The sequence below is a fragment of the Eulemur rufifrons genome, chromosome 12, assembly GCF_041146395.1.
Source record: "Eulemur rufifrons isolate Redbay chromosome 12, OSU_ERuf_1, whole genome shotgun sequence".
NCBI lineage: Eukaryota > Metazoa > Chordata > Mammalia > Primates > Lemuridae > Eulemur > Eulemur rufifrons.
In genome coordinates, this window is record NC_090994.1 from 26,037,924 (window position 1) to 26,060,216 (window position 22,293).

At 50.6% G+C, this 22,293-nt stretch overlaps 1 pseudogene; it reads right to left on the reverse strand.

Moving 5' to 3' along the window:
• Positions 1-17,640: 17,640 nt before the first annotated feature.
• LOC138393679 (thyroid receptor-interacting protein 11 pseudogene) lies at positions 17,641-22,250 on the reverse strand (annotated as a pseudogene).
• Between the last annotated feature and the right edge of the window lie 43 nt (positions 22,251-22,293).

Here is a 22,293-nt window from a genome sequence, read left to right on the forward strand (position 1 = left end):
GTCCCTCGTCACACTCTGTTGTACGTTTGTCGTGTCTGCCTTCCTTGAGCTCCGTGACGGTGGCACCGTGTCCATTGGATCTGGTCATGTTCACCCAGCACCGAGAATAGCGCCCGGCCCGCAGCAGGGGCTCGTTCTATACACACCGGATGAACGGCGGGTGGTGTCCACGCGTGAGCGCAGCCACTGGGCACCGAGCAGGTGCCGCCACGGTTCCCCTGCCCTCTCCTGAGACGTCCTTCCTCGTGAAGTTGTCCTTGCTTGTATGTGACACTCCTCTCGGCCCCTCGGCGTGCGAGAGCCGAAAAACACTCTAATTTGAGGTTGGGGAAATGGCTTAGGAATGCAGCCCAGGAGTACGTTTTGTCTCTTTTCAGTGCTATGCTATCAAGTTTAAATAAATACATACGTGTGTGTGTGTGTGTGTCTGTGTGTATATACACGTGTGTGTGTGTGCGTGTGTGTGTGTATATACACGTGTGTGCGCGTGTGTGTGTGTGTATGGCCCCTTTCGTGTATTCAGCACTCTGTTACCTGCACCACAGGACCTCATCCTGCACCGTTCGTCTGTCATAGCCTTGTTTTCCCCGAGACCCACATGTGGCAATGGTCTGATGGGAGGCGTAGCCCCAGGCTCATGCAGTCAAAACCCCAAGATTCCTGTTAGGAAGAAAAGCGAACGGCTCCCCCGCCTGGGCGCAGGAGCGTCGCGTGAGGGAGGGGGCTGTGCGTGCTGGGGGGACCCGCCCTTCTCTTCCACTCCAGAAGGAATATTAAAATGCAAACAAGTGGTAGGGAGAGGTGTAACCTTACATTTGTGCTTATTTATTTAAAAACTTAACTGATCTCGAACCATGACAGCTACTATTAGTACCAAGAGCGGCATTAGGAGAAGATAGCCGGGCGGCTGCCAGGGCAGAGGTCGGCAAAATGCCCTAAAACCTTACTGGCAATGCCTTCTAAGGGACCATGTGTCCACGTGCTCTGCGGAGATCCCTGGAGGCATCCTTGGGTCCTCTCTTTCTCTCCTACCCCACATCTGGCCTTAACACCCTTCCCAGCACGTCCCAGCCCTGACCCCTTCCTGCCATCCCACGGGCACCGCCCTTAGGGCGAACTCTGTTCTCTCTCTCTCTCTCTCTCCCTCTCTCTGTCTCTGACTTCTGTGCTGCTTCCTAATGGTTTCTGCTCTCACCCTTTTAACAGTCCCCTTTCCACTAGCTAGAATGATCTTTTAAAACCAGAAGAGTGTTATGTCAGTAACGCTAAACTCCCCACATGGTTTCCCATCAAACGTGGAAAGAGACACCCCAAGTCCTCACCATGGCCTCCCAGACCCCACTTGGTGCTGCCTGGGCCCCCTGCCCTCTCCCACACTGCCCCACCCTGTCCCCAGCCCCTCGAGCCTGAATTCTCTTCCCAGAACTGCCAGGATGCTTCCAGTTAACTGAAGAAAATGACACGGTTCATAATTTGGAAAGGAGAGCTTTATTTCTCATAAAGGGTTGCAGCCTGGGGTGGCCATCCCAGCAGGCTAGAAAGCAGAGCCCTGGGCAGGGGCCAGAAATGTGCTTTGAGGTAGGGACAAGGGAACAGGAATTTGTGCTGACAGGGATGGCCAGACATAAATATTTAACAAGCTGTAGGAGGAGTCATGAATATTTACGAAAGGAGAAATAAGCGCCTGAGCAGTGGAGCCTTGTGCCCGTTTATGGGGTCCATGTTCAGAAATTGTGGCTCTGTGATGTTAAAAGCAAGGACATGAAGTCCTGTAGACTAGTTAAAACCACTGCATGGCTGTGGTCTCCCACCAGGAAAGACACCGGTCTGGGTCATGAGACTGGTTTCTGCTCGGCCCTTAGGAAAAAGCCTGATGGTCACTAGCAAGGGAGAGGGTGTGATGAGGCATGTCTGACCTCCCAGCCCGCCGTGGCTGGAAACTCAGTTTTAAGGTTTCTCTGGGGTCCTCTTGGCCAAGAGGGGGTCCGCTCAGTAAGTGGGGGGCTCTGGATTTTATTTGAGTTCACATTCTGCTCAGGGAAGGCCCCACCCTAAACAGCCCCACAGGCATCCCTTCACTTTTTCCTGTCTCTGTTTGAATGTCATTTCCTTGAGGAAGTCATTCCAGGTTATGCTAAAAACTTTTCCCCTTTCAATCCCTGTAGGGTACTTTGTCTTCCACGGGAGCACTTAATCACATCACACGTTTCCCTCTCTGCTGTCTGTCTGCCCCTGGACGATGCCGCTCCAGGAAATCAGGGCCTGTCCTCACCACTGTACCCCAGCCCCCAGAACAGTGACTGGCACAGAGCAGCTGCCCAGCAAATAGCTGTTGAGTGAACAAACACTTGAGAATTCAGCTGACAATTCAGTCAGCTTCTCGACTTGTTTTGCTGAGTGGTGTTTGGAGAGTTTGGGCCAGAGCTGAATTGCTCAGAAGAGGGAAACTGTGAGGACACAGGACACAGCTGTCCTCCTCTTCCAGCTGTCCCCTGCAGTGGGCAGCCCCTCCCCTAAGGTGGAGAATATTGCTCAAAAGGCCTTTGTCCCCTTCCATCTTGTGCTGCTGTAGCAGAACGCACGGCCTGGGTCGTTTGCGATACCTCGAGATGCCCTGGCTCGTGGTTCTGGAGGCCGAGAAGTCCAAGATGGAGGAGCTGGCACCTGGCAAGGGCCTCTTGCTGCGTCATCCCATGGCGGAAGGGCAAGGAGAGGGCAACAGAGAGACAAAGAGGGCCAAATGCACCCTTTTATAAGAACTCCCCCTGACTTTGGGGGACCTTCGGACCACAGTAGCACTGTGGCAGACACTGCCGGTCCCCTGCCCGGCAGCCGTTCTGCCTTTCCCCCTGGTAACAGATGCTGACTGTACTCAGGGCTGCGTGGTGCCAGCTGGAATGCTCTGTTCCTGGCGCCCTTGCAGCAAGGACTGGCCCATGACACACATGGCCCATTTGATACCAATGGAAGGCACGGGGTGGCGTTCACAGGAGAGGTTGCTAGAGGGGATGGACTCCACCTGGCACGCCTGCCCCTCCTTCCTGCCTGGAACTGGGACACCGTGTCCACAGATCTGGCCACCCACGCATCTTGCAAGCCTGATAGAAACTACACACATAGGGTGGCGGAACAGAAAGACAGACAGAGCCCGGGTGCCCTAGCCCCGGACTGCCCACCTCTAAATTTCTTGGTACGTGAGAAAAACAATCCTCTGCTCGGTTAAGCCACTGTGACACACATCTGAACACAGTCCTGACTGACGCTGGCACCACCTGGTGAGCTGCTGAGGGTGGCAGAGCGCAGAACCTCCTTCAGGGTGCCCGACTTCCGGTCCAGCCCAATTGGCACAAATTACTTGGGACACGTCTCACAGTGGATGCAGGCACGCTGCGTTGAGAACAGCTGAATGACACACACACACACACACACACACGCACGCACACGCACACACACGCACTCAGGTTAGCTTGGACAACCCCGAGCATTCTGGTCGCGAGAAAGGATTCCTGAGGAAGAACAAGGACCAACTTGAACTTCGTTCCTGGCAGGAAAATCGTACAGGCATTTTGAAGGGAGGTGGGGCTGCATGTTGGGAGGGAAAATCTAAAAGCATGACCTTGGCAGCCCAGCATCCGCCATCACACAGCCGCGCCCCGACGAGGACGTCTGCCCCCTGCCTTCACCAGGGTCCGGAGGGAAGCCAGCGGCCCTGCTCTCCCGGGCCTGCGCTCCCGGGGCCAGCCTCCGTCTGAGCCAGGGGGGAGGGCGTGACCTCGTGCTGGCTGTTAGGGACTCAATGCTCATGTCACCCCAAAATCAGATGTTGAAGCCCTGACCCCCAACCTGACCATATTTGGAGGCGGTGGCGCCGAGGAAAGGCCACGCGGGGACCAGCGGGAAGGCAGCGTCTGCAGGCCGGGAGAGGCGAGACTCCGGCCCGCAGGGAGGCGCGTTCCCGCGGCAGAGCCGGCCGCTGCCTCCCGGCTGGCCTCCGGGCTGCGGTCCGCTCCGCCCCGCACGGCCCAGCGCGGCGAATTCGGAGCCCGCCGCTGCCTGCTGCAGCCTCCCCCGTCTCTTTTGGTTAAAAAAAGAAATTTTGTTGTTCCCCTAAATCCCGCTACGCCCCTTTTTCTCTCCCCTCCCTCTTCTCCCTGCTCACTCTCCACCCTATTTTTCTTTGTCAAAATATTTCCTTGGGGGCCACACAGGCAACTCCACCCGCGGGCCGGGCCGAGCCGCCAGGGAGCACGTGCGGCCGCGCGACCCGGACGGGGACGGCGCTGGCCCCGCGCGCTCGGCCCGCAGCGCCGCGGACGAGAATCCCACGGTGTTTATCGAACACCGAGGAGCACGAGCCTCAGATCTGGAGACGCGGGTTCTGGTCCTGATTCCGAGCATTTAACGTCCCCCAGTAAACACAGGGCCGAGGCCCCAGCACCTCGCCTGTTCTGTGCTTTTGGGATCTTTGAGTTCATGAAACAGCCACAAAATGTGACCAGTTAAGGCCTGATATTTGCCGTTTCCAAGACACAAAAGATAAGATGTGCCATGAATTGGGGAACAGCCCTCCGCTCGCGGCTGCCCGTCCTCCCAGCAGAGAGAGGACCCAGGCAGGAGTGACTACAGCTACCAGGGGACTGGAGTGACAGAAATCCCAAGAGGCGTGGATGCCGAGCCCAGTACCAGGGCGAGACAAAGATTCCTCTGGAACCTGAGACTTGGCCTTCTGGTCTCTGTATTCTTGGTCATGTTTCCTGTTCTCGGCCCATCCTCGTGTCAACACCCACTTTCAGCACAAGTTGAGTCCCTGGTCTGAGGAAAGGCTGTTTGCGAAGACATGGCGATGCTCAGGTGTGCCCCACAGCCCTGGGACCCTTAAACCCAGGACTTATTTCTGGACTTGGGCACAGCTGTCTCCGAGTGCCTCCAGTTCTCAGTCTGAAAATTGCAATAATCAAATGTGGCAAAAATACTGCTAAGACATACATACAAACTGCCAACAGAGCGGCACTTTCCACACCCGCTGGCTCCTGGCTGCAGATGGTTTCTGGTTCCAGGGGAAGAGCTTCCTGTTCTTAAGTTACACAAAAGGTGAAATGATTCCAAAACCCAAAAAACTGGCAGGTGCAAATGACCACTGTCCCCTAAACTCTGCAGCATTTTCTTCCTTGTTCCTTTCTTCCTTTGTTCTCTCTCTCTCTCTGTCTCTGTCTGTCTCTGTCTTTCTCTGTCTCTGTCTCTCTGTCTCTGTCTCTCTCTCCTTTTATTTGTCCTCTTTCCTTATCAAGAATTCCTCTATTTTCAGTTGGATAAGACTCATAGAAAACATACACATATTCATAGACCTTAATACATTTTTGTTTAATTGTGATATATAAACATTTTAAATCTACCTACATACACAAATTTATTAAAATATTTATATAGGTCTGTAAAATATATTGGAGAAAATTAAATATCTGCACACAGATATAGTAATTATTAGTAACTATGATAGTAAACTGTGCCCAATATTGAACCAATTCTCTGAGTAACATTCAGTGCCTTCCATACGTCTTTCCTGCTTTTGCGTCCTCCTACCAAGCTCATGATGATTCAGAGGGAGCAGCACAGCAAATGACAAAACATGAACATTACGAAATTCATAGATATGATTTCTTTAGGATTAAACAGATTTCACAGAATTACTCGTTAGGGCCACATTTTAAAGGTTACCCTAAACGTATCCAAGTACTACCTCTGGTAATTCTAACATCGCCAACACCATGGTTGTGCCTCCTTTGCCTACAGAATTCTGCAACTGTCACTAATTTGGTGTCACTCGTGCTTACCTGAGGGCCAGGAGCCAAGGACGACGAGCACCAGCATCGGACCTGTCAGCGTCATGGCGCAGCCTTGGAGAGGAAATTCCTTCCTCTTTAACAGCAGAGCACGTCCACTGGCGAACGGGGCTTTGAAAAGGAAATACCCCGGCTCCCAGTGCGCAGGAGACCCCAGGGGAGCCAGCACCGAGGTGGGAAGGCGTGTGCAGCCGCCACCAGCTGTGCCGTTTCTCAAAGTGCACTTCTTGGCTCTCCAGCCGCTGGCAGGTCCTGCGAGCCTAAGACGTATCTCTGGGTCCTAACTCCTGACTTGTTAATTCGCTCCCTGGCAGGGGGACGCGGGCAGCAGGGAAGGGACGAAGCCAGACAACTTCCGACCGTTCCGTGGATTCTCTCACAGCTGGAGACCTGCGCAAGGGAGAAAAGCCGCTGTTCCTCACGCCCGGGGAGTTGTGAGAAGCTCGCAGGCCCCGGCTCCTGTTATCTTCCCAGCTGGGGCCTGGAGCTCGGCGTGACGGGTGTGTCCCGGAGCTGCCGTTCCCTGCGGTGCCTTGAGCGCCCTGGCCCACCTTGTCCTGGCCCCACGGACGTGTGCGGCCGTTTCATCTGGTTCTGTCCGAGTCCTGAGATTTGGAGACGGCGAGGCCGTCCTCTCCTTGTCGCACCTTCTTCACAGTTGATCGATCTCATCCGCCTCAGGGCTGTGCAGCCCAGCGGCCCTTAATAAATGCAGACCAGAGAATGGGCGAGTGCAAGGTCGGGGCAGACGGGCGAGGGGGCCAGGCTGGGGCGCTACCCGGGTGGGGGCGGAGCACCGGGGCAGCACACTCCAGGGCACCGAGGAATTCCATTTCAGTGGCACTGATTTAGTCTCATTAACCCTGCACTGTGTGCCTTCAGCCACTTGGAGACACCCGGATGGTGCCCCGTAAGGAGCCATCGTGTCCCCTCCTCGTGCGGCACTGCTCGGTCCTCTGCCCGGGAGGGCCCCTCACACCACCTGCCCGCCCCCTCTGCACCAGGGGCTCCCGAGGCAGCTGTGTCTTTCTGCCCCTGCGACACCTGTATCCGGAGCCGTCACATGCAAGTGCTCGAGCACCTTGCTAGACCAGGGGAGGAGGGGAAGAAGCTCGGGCTGATTCCCCACCCACCCGACCGTGCTCCAGGCCTGCGCTGAACTTTGTCTCAGGAGTAAATCAGCCACCACTAACCCAGGTATGCAGGAAGTGTCGCATTTGTTTTCAAAAAATCAAATGAAATGAAGCTCACCATTCCACTGCGCTGGCCGGGAATTCCATCCCAGCCCCCGCAGGGGCCCCAGCCCCTTCCCTAGGGCAGCAGGAGAATCCAGAAGGCTTTTGTGGTCCCCAAAATACAGGGCAGGCCCTGTAGCCTCCACTGTCTTGACCACAGCAGGTGCATCGTGGCCAGCCTGCCCGGTCCCGTGGAATCGGCAGCCCTGCCGCGCCTGGCCCGGCCTGACGCCCAGGACTCGGCCAGGACTGGAACCTCGGTGGTGCGATCCTGCCTCCCTGACCCCCACACAGCCGCAGCCTTGGGGACTGCACCTCCTCGGGGGGCAGAGGGCAAGGCCTGGCTGCGGGAAGACCTGCCAGCCCTAGCCTGTCCTAAGTCTTAGGAAATTGTCTTCTATCTCTGTTCACGGCCACCTTTCTCCCCGAAAAGACGCTCGCCTGTGCTCCATCCTGCTGTGGAAACCGCAGGGAGTCGCTTCCGTGCATTTGGTGTCAGGCAGCACGAGCAGAGAGGCCGCTTTACGCAGCTTTGCTTTGGGGGCTCCGCGGTCCCAACACACCTCGCTCCCTTCTTGGAAAACGTATGGGAAAAACGGTGAGCAGAACACACATTCACGTCTCAAACAGCTGCTCTGCTCCGGCCAATGTGTGTCACCTCCCTCCCCTGTTCTACAGCCACAGGAAGCAGAGCGCTGGCTCCCGGGGTGTGGTTTTTTTGTCCATCAAGCAGAAATAATCAGGATTTCTCCACTGTCAAGGGAGGGTGAGTTTGCAAAACCTCCGAGTCCGGCGCTGGCCAGAGGCTCTCGCCTCACTCTGCGCACCCAGGCGGTCCCCAACCACTTCCGTAAGACATGTGCTCACAATGGCCCCCAAACAAGACTGAAGGTGAGAAAAAAACAGATGTACTTTCAGTTGAAGATGTAAGTTGTGATCAGTATTTTTTAAAACTGTGAAAGTAGTGTAATCCCAATACTAACTTTTAAGAACACTTATAATCTGTTGTCGTAATCTAACCATCGTCAAAATTTCCTCCCAGTGCACACGTTCACGCGGGCACAGACGCACGCTTGCACGGGGGTCTCTAGTTAATATACAAGTTTATATCCTCCAGCTGAACTGTTACTGTCTATAACATGAAGCTTGACACCATTAAGGAGGAGCATGCTTTGGTGTCCGTGTTGAGAAAAGGAGAAACTTGGAGAACTTACCTCGTGATCTCTCAGGGGAACTGCGGCTGGTTCACAGTGAGAGGTGGTAGCTGAGCAAGCCTGAACAAGGGTGCTGATTAGCAAATGATGTTAACCTGGAAAGGGTCTCTAGTGGTGGGCTGCGCGGCTCTGACACAGTCAACACCTTGAGGGCACAGAAGATGCGCTTATCGGACTTGCAGATAACACAAACATAAGAGGGCCGGTTGAATGCCAAGGTCGCTTCCAGCACGACACTGCCCAGCCGCACCTGCACTGTGCGGACAGAATCAAGACACCAGACAAGCTCCGACGGCCGGAGGCCGGGCCCGTCCCGCCACAGCAAGTTCATTCGCTTAGTGAGCAGCCGCATGTGCGGGCACGGGGACAAAACGTCCTTCTGGTTTATGATTTTAGTTCTACAAAAACTTCTCACGGCTTAGAGAAACTAAATCACACTGAGGTGTTCATCTATTTAATTACCTTAATCGTAGAGAATACAATTACACGACACTGAGAGTGCCTTGGTCACCCCATGAAGGGTGCCCCGAGCAGCAAGTTGGCCTTGTGGGAGCCATCTGCAACTTTTTTCTAGGGCAACATAGTTTAAGAAAGTTAAATATGTTTGTCCAGGGGACATCAAGAGACCCGGGATCTAGAAAAGAAGACTTAGAAGAAATGATTAAAGAGCAAAGAGTTTCAATTAGAAACAAGAAGTCTAAGGCAACTGTCTTGTTGCTATGCAAAGCTTAGATGTGACAGTTACTCCGTCCACACCAACACCATTTTACAAGTGAGGACTCTGAAGCCCAGAGAGGTGGAGTCATCATATGGTGTCGCACAGCGAGATGGTGGCAGAACCTAGACCACATCTCCCATAGCCCCATGCTGTCACCATGTTTGTACCCTGACACACAGTAAGTTGTCCTGTAACCTTGGAACCAGCTCAAACCAGTTAACCATTGCTTAGGTTGTTCCCGACTTTGGCACGGAGCCAAAATCGCAAGTCACGTAGCTCAGGCACGTGCAGTGGGCAAAAGCTTTAACCTCCTAATTGCTACCACCCCCAGGCTGGCACACTGGCTGCACGGGCATCACCAGGAACTAGTTAGAAAAGCCAAGACCTCAGCCCACCCCCAGACTGGGGAGACAGCCTTGAATGTTGGCTCCTGTCTCCTTGCCAATCAACTCTCAATAAAGCCTTTTCTTTTCTCAAAAGTCCGTGCCATAGAATTGGCTTCTATTCACATTGGGAAGTAAGCCCATTGCTTGGTAACAATCCCGTTAACCCAAGAGTACCACCTTACAGCAGAGAGAACACTCGCCCTGTCTCCTGCAGGCCCATAAACTCTACCTTTCCTCACCCCTCCATGAGGGTTTACAAACTCTCCTCTCGTTGGGACGTCCCTGGTCTAACCTCCGTCCTTCTCGCTGTGGTCTGTCTGCCCCACAGCTACCCCACGTGCAGCTACCAACAACATACAGCTACTCAGCAACATACAACTCCCCAACAACATACAGCTACCCAACATACAGCTACCAACAACATACGGCTACCCAACATGCAGCTACCAACAACATACGGCTACCCAACATGCAGCTACCCAGTACCATACGGGTACCCAATACCATACAGCTACCCAGCAACATACAGCTACCCAACAACATACAGCTACTCAGCAACATACAACTCCCCAACAACATACGGCTACCCAACATACAGCTACCCAGTACCATATGGGTACCCAATACAACACAGCTACCCAACAACATACAGCTACCTATCATTCATACAGCTATCTAACATACATACAGCTACTCAACATACAGCTGCCCAACAACATACAGCTACCCAACATACATACAGCTACCTAACATACATACAGGTACTCAACATACAGCTACCCAACAACATACAGCTACCCAACAACATACAGCTACCCAACAACATACAGCTACCCAACATACAGGTACCCAACAACATACAACTATCCAACATACAGCTACCCAACAACATACAGCTACCTATCATTCATACAGCTATCTAACATACATACAGCTACCCAGTACCATACAGCTACCCAACAACATACAGCTACCCAACAACATACAGCTATCTATCATTCATACAGCTATCTAACATACATACAGCTACTCAACATACGGCTGCCCAACAACATACAGCTACCCAACATACAGGTACCCAACAACATACAACTATCCAACATACAGCTACCCAACAACATACAGTTACCCAACAACATACAACTACCCAACAACATACAATTACCCAACATACAGCTACTCAACAACATACAGCTACCCCACATGCAGCTACCCAACATACAGCTACCCAACATACAGCTACCCAACATACAGCTACCCAACATACATACAGCTACCTAACATACATACAGGTACTCAACATACAGCTACCCAACAACATACAGCTACCCAACAACATGCAGGTACCCAACATACAGGTACCCAACAACATACAACTATCCAACATACAGCTACCCAACAACATACAGTTACCCAACAACATACAACTACCCAACAACATACAATTACCCAACATACAGCTACTCAACAACATACAGCTACCCAACATACAGCTACCCAACAACATACAGCTACCCAACATACAGCTACCCAACAACATACAGCTACCTAATGTACATACAGCTACCTAACATACATACAGGTACTCAACATACAGCTACCCAACAACATACAGCTACCCAACAACATACAGCTACCCAACAACATACAACTACCCCACGTACAGCTACCCAACAACATACAACTACCCCACGTACAGCTACCCAGCATAACTAGAGTTTCAAATACTCAGATCCTCTGCTCATGCCCAGGGGTGTGGTTTTGTGGAGGGATTAGTGGGGCCGCTGGCACTCAGAGGAGTCAGGTCTAGAAGTTCATAGTGTCTGAACTGAAATTCTCACCGACCTGCAAAATAACCTCCCATCCTTTGATGCCTAAAATTTCACTGTAAAGATAATCCTTTTGGTTTAAAATTTATTGAATCGGAAGACCCTGGGTTGGGGTAGCACTAGAACGATTCCAGCCCCAACCCTTTTTCTTCCTCTGCCTGATCCACAGGTGTGACATTCTCTCAACAGTCACATTCCTCGTGATCAGCAGAGACTGGAAAGTCCGGGCTTTTCAATACGTGTCAAACTCCTTCCTGAGAGGGAACCAGAGGGCCCAGGGCTCCTGGCAGCGCCGTTCAGGCTCCCGGGTTGGCGTCTCAGGGAGTCGCGCGGGGCCGGTGGCGGTGACCCCGCTGCGGTGACCTCGCGGGATGGGGTGCGCGCGCCCTCTGGTGGCGGCCAGGTCATACTGCAGGCCTTTATGGGACGTGTGCTCTAGAGGGTACTTACTTGTTCCTGAAATGTTAAATAAAAAATAATACTAACAGCCTGCCTGAATCCAAAACTACGCACTGGAAGGTGACGGGTTGTTGACCTAACAGCTCCACCCTTCTGCACACAGGGGGGGGTGGGCACCCGGGGCGCCCCGCTCCAGGCCTGGGGCGCTTCTCAAGGGCAGTGAGTCCGCGCCCAACGCGACACCCGCCGGGGCCCAGGACCTGCCGCACGGCGGGGGGAGGTCTGAACAGGAGACCCCGCCTATTTAATGTGCCATAAACAGCAGCATTTCCCGAACCTGCCTGTGCTTCCCAGTCGCCTGGAGGGAGCAAAGGGGGTCCCTGGGCAAAGAACGAGGGCGGAAATCAGGGCCTGCGGGGGCTCAGAGCAGGGTTAGGAGGACGGTCAGGAGGCGGAAGGAAAGAGACACCATTTCTGCCCTGAGTACACGCCCCGGAGAGCAAGGTCTGCTTGGCCGAGGCCGCTCTGCTGGCGCGGGCCTGAATTGCCCTGATGAGCAGCCCTGGGCAGGGGTGGACGGCGGGAGCGCGCTGGTAATCACCGTCTATAAAAGGGTCATGTTGTCTGGAAAGAGCACTGGCCCAAGAATCAGGAACTCTGAAGTTTGCCCCTTAATAATTGTGCAACCGAGGACAGATAACTTCCGTGGCATCAGATTCCTCGTCTACCGGGTAAAGCAGATGGATTGGATCGGCTGCTCTCCGCATGGACTACTCGTTAGAGCGCGCTGGGGAGCACTTAGAAAACACGGACACCTGGGTTTTGCACCCAGACGTGTTGATTTAATCCGTCTAGTGTGAGGCCCAGGAATTGGAGTTTTTTTAAAGCTCCTCAGGTCATTCTAATCCGTAGCCAGAATGGTGAACCACAGAATAGGTGAGCTTTCTGCCCAGTGTGGCTTTGAGAATTCTGAGTCTGTGTTATACTCGGGTGACCAACCATCCCAGCTGCCCAGGACTGTCCCAGTTTTGAAAGGAAAGTCTGTTCCAGGAAGCCCCTCAGTCTCTGGCCACTTTCCACATCATTCCCCCATGACAAAAAGAAAGAAGGGGTTTGCTTAGAACTCTCTGGGGTGTGCGTCTACGCGTGTGGGTGCCGTGTGACCACCAGCCCGTGAGTCAGCAAATGCAAGACGCCACCACTCACCGCTGGACAGCAGCTGCCTTTAAAGCACACATTTGAGTAAAACCGACCTCGCCCAGATTTCTGAAGATCAATCGCAGCCTCTGTCCTATTCTCTAACCGGATGCTTGGAGAAAGCATGTGTTTTCTAATTGTGGCAAAATAACTAGAATAAAACTGACTATCTTAACCATTTTTAAATGTACAGTTCAGGGGCGTTAAATACAGTCACGTTGCTGTTCAGCCTCCTCCACAGTCCATCTGCATAACTGCTTTCATCTTGCAAAACGGAAACTCTGCTCCTATTAAACAATAATTCCCCACTTTGCCCTTCCCCAGCCCGGGGTGAACACCGTCTACTTTGTCTCTATGAATGCGACCTCTCTAGGGACCTCATAGAGGTGGAGCCATACACTGCGTTTCTTTTTGTGATTGGCTTATTTCACTTAGCAAAATGTCCTCAAGGTCCATTCATTCTGTAGCATGTGTCAGAGTGTCCTTCTTTTGCAAGGCTGAATAATATTCCCTTGTATGCTCACACCACATGTCTAGCCATTCATCTGTGGACGGACACTTGGGTTGCTTCCATATTTTGACTACTGGGAACAATGTTGCTGTGAACATGAATGTTCAAACATCTCTGCCTTTGTTTCTTTTCTATATTCAGAAGGGCAATTGCTGGATCATATCATATGGCAATTCTATTTTTAATTTTTTGAGGACTCACCGTACTATGTTGCAAGTGGCTGCAACACTTCCCGTTCCCGCCAGCAGTGCACAAGGGTTCCAGTTTCTCCACATCCTCACCAACGCCTGTTAGTTTCCTTTTTTGTTGTTGTTGTTTTTTGAGACAGAGTCTCACTCTGTTGCCTGGGCTAGAGTGCTGTGGCGTCAGCCTAGCTCACAGCAACCTCCAACTCCTGGGCTCAAGCGATCCTCCTGCCTCAGCCTCCCGAGTAGCTGGGACTACAGGCATGCGCCACCATGCCCGGCTAATTTTTTTCTATATATTTTTAGTTGTCCATATAATTTCTTTCTATTTTTAGTAGAGACGGGGTCTCGCTCTTGCTCAGGCTGGTCTTGAACTCCTAAGCTCAGACGATCCACCTGCCTTGGCCTCCCAGAGTGCTATTTTTTCCATTTTCTTGATAGTAGCCATCCGAGGTGATGGAGTTTTAAGCTACATGATTAAGGAAATTTGTGGAACTGCAGTTTTTAAAAGGCCTTAATGGGAACTCAGTGGTGGAGAGGAGGTAACTGCACTTTGAAAGGGAAACATTTGACCTCTGCTCTGCGGAGATGTCTCTCATCCCCATTTCACCTTCATTCTCCGTCTCCACCTTCTTCTACCCGGTTCCCAGCTCGGTGCATTGCTCATTAGCTGTTATTCAACCCTTGTCCTGTAGAACAGTCGCCTTACCCACGTGGCAGGCTGGTTCCTTCTTGAGCCAAGAACCAGAAGGAACTAAATTCTCAATCAGTTTTTTTTTTTTTTTTATTCAGGGTCTCACTCTGTCACCCAGGCTGCAGTGTAGTGGCATTGTCACAGCTCACTGCAACCTCAGACTTCTGGGCTCCAGCCATCCCCCAGCCTCAGCCTCCCGAGTAGCTGGGACTACAGTCATGCACCACCAGGCCCAGCTAATATTTTTATTTTACATTTTGTAGAAATGGGGTTTCACTATGTTGCCCATGCTGGTCTTCAACTCAAGTGATCCTGTCACCTTAGCCTCCCAAAGTGCTGGGATTACAGATGTGAGCCACCACAACTAACCTCAACCAGGTTTTGAAGAGTGGAAGTTTGAGTGAGTTCTTAGGTGCTTTTTAAATCACACCCATCTTTTTCCAGAATGACAGAGCGAAGTTCCTTTGGTTTAAGGAGCAATAAGGCATGATAACATGGGCTCTAAAGAGTGACTTTTTTCTATGCTACTGCAGAGAACTATCTGAATAATTACTTTTACCTGCAGAGCTGTTGTTTGAATATGGTTGTAACATAACAGTTTTTCTTAGCTTTTGTGTTTTGTTTGCCACTAGCGTAAACTCCCAGAGTTTCTTTATTTGGTGGTTATTTCCCTAAATGGGCGGAGGCCTGTGAGCAGCGTACCGTAAGCCTTGAGTTAGAACAGCGCCGAGCCCACCCTCGACGCCCTCGACTCGGTCCTGTCGACGGTGTGATGCTGCCGTCTGTCACTGCACACGCGCCCTGCACGCCCGCCCCGTCTCAGCCAGCGCTCTGGGTCCCCACGGGCTGCGAGGGCAGCTGTGACAATGTGCTGAGGCACTCCGTGTTGAGCTGCGTCCATCTTGCTCCCTGACCTGTGGCAGACGTGACGTTCCGGGTGCACTGGGACCGCCCCGAAGGCTGCGGCGTGTTTCTCCCGGAAGCAGCGTGTCTGGCTCATGGAAAGCTCTTAAACCTTGCGTGGGATGAGGATGAGGCAAGCTCAAGCCTGCTGCGTATCTGCTCACCAGGTTGGTCACCTTTGTAGGTGCCCAGGGATGTGGTTATCTTTTTATTGGCAGGAGTTATCTAAAAGAAATTAACACTGTGATACGATAGTAACTCCCCTGTCCTGAGTCCGTTCCAGGAACAAAGTGCCCTTCACCCAGGTTTATGGTCCGATAGATTGAGACAAAGATAACTATGGACTTTTTATGTCATTCTGCTTCTTTAAGAGCTGGGAAGAGTACACGGCGTGTCCCTGTGGTTTCCCTGTCCCTGCCCGGGGGGACCCCAGAGTGAAGCGAGGAGGGAACCGGCCTTCACTGCCCCCCTCGGGCCCCCTCAGTTTCAGCTCGTTGGGTCTCGTGCCCAACTCCAGACTTTCTGCGCTACCCTTAAACCAGCACTGGGAGGCCGGCGCTAGGGCTCACGCCTGAAATCCCAGCACTTCGGGAGGCCGAGGCGAGAGGATCACTTGAGCCCAGGGCTTGGAGACCAGCCTGGGCAACATAGTGAGGCCTCTTCTTTACAAAAAATTTAAAAAATGGCTGGGCCTGGTGGTGCGCACCTGTAGTCCCAGCTGCTTAAGAGGCTGAGGCAGGAGGATCGCTGGAGCCCAGGAGTCTGAGGTTGCAGTGAGCTGTGACAATGCCACTACACTGCAGCCTGGGTGACAGAATGACACCCTGAATAAAAAAAAAAAAAAAAAAAAAAAAGGAGATCGCCAGTGAGCAGCCTGGTTAGCAGAGCAAGACCCTGTCTCTAAAGTAAAAAAATAAAATAAAACCTCACTAGGGGAATGGGGATTGTTGGATTTGATCCTGGAAGGAAACAGAGATCCCGGAGGATTGCTGAAGGGCTTCCTTTTTCCTGCCTTTCTCCCTGGCCTTCAGTTACTCCCTGTGTTAAGAAAAGTAGCTTTTAGGCCTTATGAACTGCAGTGAGGTACGATCCTCAGCTCAGCAGACCTACTGGAGATGGTTTTCACACTCCGGACGGGAAAGTAACTCGCTCTGTCTCTTTGTTGCTGAAGCGACCGCCTGTTCAGCTGGCGCTGAGCTGTATTTCGAGCTCCTTCTGATCTGTGAGCTCCACCTGCAGCAATGCGAGGCCGGCAAGTCTGACGTTCGCGTGCGAGGGTTGAGGAAAGGGGTTTTCTCGGGGAAGATGACACAAGAGCAATCAATCCGATAGGGACAGACTTGCTACTTCTCATTGGCCATGACTGGAGCCACAGAAATTCTATTGAAAAGCAAGTAATGAACCTTTCAGCTAATGCGTGACCTTAACGAACGCCAGTCTGTGGGAGGGTGGGCTCTGGCAAATGGTTCCAAACTGAAATATTTTCCCAAGGAAGAACAGACATAGTCTAGAAACTACAGGCCTAGACATTGGATACGAATCCCCAACCAAACGGAGAAGGGCTCACTGGACAGACGCTGGCAGGGGTCGCTGAGATTCAGCCCGGGGCCACGACAAAGGAGGAGCACGGAGTCAGCGTCCTATGGATTGAGATGCCAGGGCGTGGCAGGGGCACTAACCGCAGCAAACCGCAGCGACCGGCCCCTGGGTCCCGTCACTGAAGGGGGGCCGAGGGAGCAGCGCAGGAGACGGGGGTCTGCAGGCGCCAGGGCTGGAGGGACAGCTGGGGACACAGGTAGCGCAGCTGCTCCCCCTCCGCGGGCAGCCAGACCAGGGCAAGATGTAAATATCAGAAAACAAACATGGTGGCCCAGGAAGGAGGAATCTGAGTCTGTCCTCCTTCCTCCTCAGGGGTAATGTAGGGTTTTGTGGGCTGTGGGTTTTAGAGATACTCCGAGGACCCAATCAACCACGGAGAATGAAGCTGGGAATGTTGAGTTTTCTGTCCCTGAAGGGCTGGAGGCAAAGTTCACAACATGAGGAAAAGGATCAGAGAGGCGGCCAATCCGCAGACCCCCGCACACGAGGAGGCCGGGCCACAGAGACCCCCACACCCGCCTTCTGGCCTCCATCAGTGATACGAAGAACATTGAAATAACGGGAATTTGAGGAGCATGGAATGAGTTCTGCATTTCTAATGCCATCTACTGGCACAATTCTGTGTGTATACACGCGTTCATTAACTGACAATTAAATACTAATATAGATGTTAAAATGACACCATTATCCATCTAACATAGGGGTCTAGCAAGTTACTCCAGACAAAACCTGATAGAACAGTCTTTCCGTGTTTCAAATATTATCCTCTTTGACTGGACACTTTGTGATAAAGTACATACACACATGGTTTCTTTAAAGTGCTATCTCACCCCTGGCTTGAGAACCGCCTGTGTCTTTCAACACAACTCCAGTGCTGTTGTCGGTGACACTGGCAAAGGGGTAAATGTGGCCAAACATCTGGGATGGGTTTCAAAGGAAGACGTCCTGGCCACCAGGTCCCAGTCCAGACAGGTTACTAAGGGACACAGCTTCACAGCGGGGAGCCAAGAATGGATGTACATCCGGTCTCCTCCCACACCTGGATTCAGTTGTATCTTTAAAACTCCCTGGCACATTTGTATCTCGTTTTCTTCTTCCTGGTGAATCTAGAGGTTTCATATCGTGGACATATGGTGGAACAGATGGATGAGATTCTGTTTCCAGAAAATTAGCGAAAAGTTCTGAAAAAGAACTATTAAGCACAGATTGCTGATTTGGCCCCAAAGGTGTGTTGGGGACACTCTGATCCTCCTCCAAGCCACCCGGTCATCCACCTGGTAACACCGCCTCGATCTTCCTCAAACAACTGCTCCATTTCCTCCCCTCTGACACCCAGGATGCTCCCATCAGTCGTAGCACTTCATGACACTGATTTTTGGTGTGTGGAAATGTCCAATGAGGAGGTTTCTCATTAGAACTTTGTCCACTTTGCCGTCTGTGCTGTTTACTCACTTCATCAGCTTCTCTTGTAGATCATCCAGCCCTTCTTCCTGGAGCTCATTTTGTTGTTTAAGTTCTTCCTTAAGCTCTAACTGTCCTATAAGTCAAGATGCTGAATCCAGTGCAGCATTTGCTTCGTCCAGACATTCCTGCAATGATGTCACTTTTCCCTCCAGATTTTCTGCCTTTTTCTCCCATTCAGCTGTGAGTTGGTTTTGCTTTTCTAGCTCAGCCGAATGCGTAGCTTTTCCCTCTTGTTGGAAATGCTCTAATACGATCTGCAGGTTGGCTGGTGACAGAGCATGCTGCTTCGCTTGGTCCTGACAGACAGAAATCTGCAGTGCAAATTCATCCCTTTGCTTGGAGACTACACTCAGTTTTTCTTACAATGACTGCACCTGCTCCCTGGCTTGATGGCCTGAATTTTCCATTGCATTGTCCACTTCTAGTTTACTAATGTCCGTTCCCAAAATTAATATTCTCTCCTTGCGGTTTGTTACTTTCTGCCTCAAAGTTCGTTTTAATTTAATTGTTTAGTGAAATTTTCACTTGAAGAAAGTAGCTGATCACATTGGGCTTTGATTAAGAGGTCTTTTTCCTTAAGTAATCTTTGTAAAATACCTTCTTTGTTCTTTAGTTGCTTAATGTCTGCATCGGTTTGCTCATATTTTTTTCATTCCAGCTCTGTGGTGGCAGCAATCGAGTTGGACAATCTGACATTATTTTCTGAAGAGTTCTAGTTGTTGCGTCTTTTTCTTGCAGTGATTCCCTGAGCTCTTCTATCTCTTGCTGAAGAAACTGAGAAGACTCAGTTGAGACATCAGACCTACTTGCTCCAAGAGACTCTGCTGACTGGGGAGTAGGCGATGATCCAGAAGAGAGCTGGGGTGAAACATCCAGTTTTCCTAAAAGAAGGTCCTTGGTATCACAAACCTGCCCTGTGCCGTGTTGAACTTGTGCTAATTCCTGAACAAAAATTTTTAGTTTGGTTTTATTCTGCTCGCAAATTTGGATCAGACCAGCATAGTCCACTTGTAATCTGTAATTATCATCACTTTCAACCAAAACTCGTGCCTGAAGTTGATGTTCTTTCTGAAGCTGGGCCGACTCGTGCTGTGTATTTTGTACTGTGGTCATAACCTGCTGTGTCCGCTCTTCCATTTTCTTTACTTTCTGATTTAATTCATGTTCCTGTAGGAGCTCCTTGAACTGATTCCTGTTGACACCTCCAACCTCCTTACCAGAGCTAGATGATTGTAAATCTGCCAACAAACTCTGACATTTCTGACTTAAAGCATCTATTTCAATGTCTTTTTCTCAAATGATACGTGATAAATTCTTTAGAGTTTCTCTAAACATATCTGGGCCACTGCTTTCACATCTAGTGGACAATTTTTTATTTTCGTCTCGGAGCTCAATGAGGGCTGCTTCTTTGGCAGCAACTATATCCATCATTTTATGATATTCTCTGTGGAGATGGCTATTTTCCCTTGTCTTCTCCTGCAAAACAGCTGACACTTGCTCTCCTTCCACGGCAGGGGCCTGCAGTTACTGTTGAAGGTAAACAGCATCCTGGGTATAGAAGCTGACGACATTCTAGTGTGAGAATACTTATCTAATTCCCCTTGCAGCTCTAAACTTCTTTCTTCAAGTTTTTCAATAAACATTTCTTTCTCACGTATGAACTGTGTCAATTGCTTCTTTTCGTCTAAACTAGATGACATCATTTCCTTCGTTCCTTTATGATCAGTCTCCATTCTCAATATTCCTTGTGAGTTCTGCTATTTCAGAGTCTCTGTCTTGATTGAGTTTAATTAAACATTCATGTTCAGCTGTAAGGCAGAGGTATTCAAATGATGTGCATTTGACGGTTCTTCAGTGATTTGTTCATACTTGTTTGCTTCTTCCAACAGTCTCTTTTCAGCCCAGCAAGACTCTGCTGCTATCTGTCCTTTGTCCATTGTTAGCGTCTCCACAATAGTGGTTTTTTTTCCAGAAGAATCTGTTACCAGCAATATATTCTTCCAACTGATGTCTTATGTCTTCACTTGCTAAAAGCAACATTTCATTTTCCTTTTTGAGATCAAAAGCAACTTTCTGCAAATTTTCACTGAGCTGTTCTAGTTCTGAAGCATTTTGCTGTAAGTTTCCAACTTTGGCTTCTCTTTAAGTAAGGTTTCCTTAACATGACTGCCAGAGTCTTAGGGGACTGAGTTAACTTATTTCAGACTCTAGAAACCTCCTCATTTTGTCTCATATGTTCTCTTAGTTCTTAGTTCTAAGTTCTCCTTCTGGCTGTTTAAATTATTTTTTTGTGGGTGTGATTTATTTAGCTGGTCTACAGAATCTTCTACTTTATCGTCAGGCTTTGCTTGGTTAAATGTAAATCATTTAGGACCAGTTCCCTTTGAATTAACTTTTCTTTCTGCACATCTAACTTTTTGGTAATGTTCATTTTAGCATCTTCCAGTTGATGAACTGTCTTTCATCATCTAAATCTTGTTTCAGTTTACTGATGATGCTGTCTCCTTCATTTTGTTGTTTCGATAGCTGATCTTTCATCAAAATCATGTCCTTTCCAGCTACTTCATTCTGTTTGTCCAGTTCCTCCAACTCAGCTGTCAGTGTTTCCTTTTCATTAATACTCTGATGATGTTCTTGTTCCTTTGCCTCCAAATTAAGTCTTAAGTCATGTAATTCTGAACCCAAACTCGTGTCTCTTATAGCTGTACTTTTGATTGCATCATACTCATTGTTCCATGTTAAAAGTGATGCCTGAAGTTCTTCCTTTTCTTGACTTAATGATGACTTCCCTTCTTGTAAAACTTGGACTTGCATTTTAAGTTTCCGGTTGTCTTCAGTGAGACGTTTTCCACCTCAGACAGCGCCTGGCGCAGTCTGAACACGTTCTCCACTGACGTGCTCTGTGCACACAGATCCTTTCCTTCTGTGTCACAGTGTCACTGCGCTGCAGTTTCCTACATTCCAATTTCAGCTTTCACATCCCACAATTTTTTGTCTCTTCTCCACACTTATCTGTTCTCGGTCTCTCCTCAAAACATGTCTGTCATTTTCTACAGAAGATAACTTTTTAGTTATGTCTTTTATCCTCAAGTTCTTCAATTTCTTTGTAGACTCTACTTTTTCAGTTTGTAGAACTTGAATACTTTTTCGCATCTCATGGATTTTAAAGTGATCTGTTTCTGTGACTCCAGAGCCACCTTGCTGTGTAACAAGTCTTTAGTTCTTCAATTCGTTCTTCATAGTCATTTAATTCCTTTTGATGCCGACGACTTAAGTCTGTCACCTTCTGTGATGTGTGGCCTTCTGCAATACTGACATTTCATGTTAATGGTCATCAATTTCTTGCTTTCCGTTTTAAGTTCCTTAATGATATTTTGCAGTTCACAGATTTCATTTTGATCAGAGCACTGTTCCTTGTGCTTTGGAAGTCTGAGCAATATGCCCCCGTGGCCAACTACAGACTCCAGTCTTGAAACTTCATTTGATTATCTGTTCATTTCTTGCTGTGATGAAACTACGTCAGCACAGTCCGTGCCATCGTCGCGGAGAGCTGAAGTACGATGACTGGGCCCACAGCCCAGGGCAGCTGGCGCCGTGGTTGCTGCTGCAGCCCCGGCCGCGCAGAGGGGGCGGCTGACTGCGGTTTCGCAGCGGACCCTGCAGGGCCACCTGTGTCGCTCCAAGGCGGCTGACTCCTCCCTCTTTCTGTCCTGGCTGACGTCGGTAACTCGTAGATGGCTGCTTTATGTGACGCTCTGATGCTCGCTGCGTCTCTTCCAGATCAGGGCGGAGTCTCTCGAGTCTTCCATCTCCCATCCCAGACAGCACGCGGGCGCCAGGGTCCTTTCTCCCGGAGGGGGGTCATTCCGCTCCCACGTCCTCCCTGCCGCCCTCAGCACATCCCTGACGGAGTTTGAAACGTGGCCGGGAGGGACGCCAGGCTGCCCCTCGCTGGACCCAGAGACCGGCCAGGCCGAGGCCCCCGAGCCAGGACGACATCGCGGCGGGGTTGGAGAACGACCTGGTCGCTCCCAGAAAGGCACCCGTGGCCATCGGAGGATCCCGCCAACTGTCCTCCAACCGCGGTCTCCGCGAGACTGAGTCGCTCAGGATGTGACG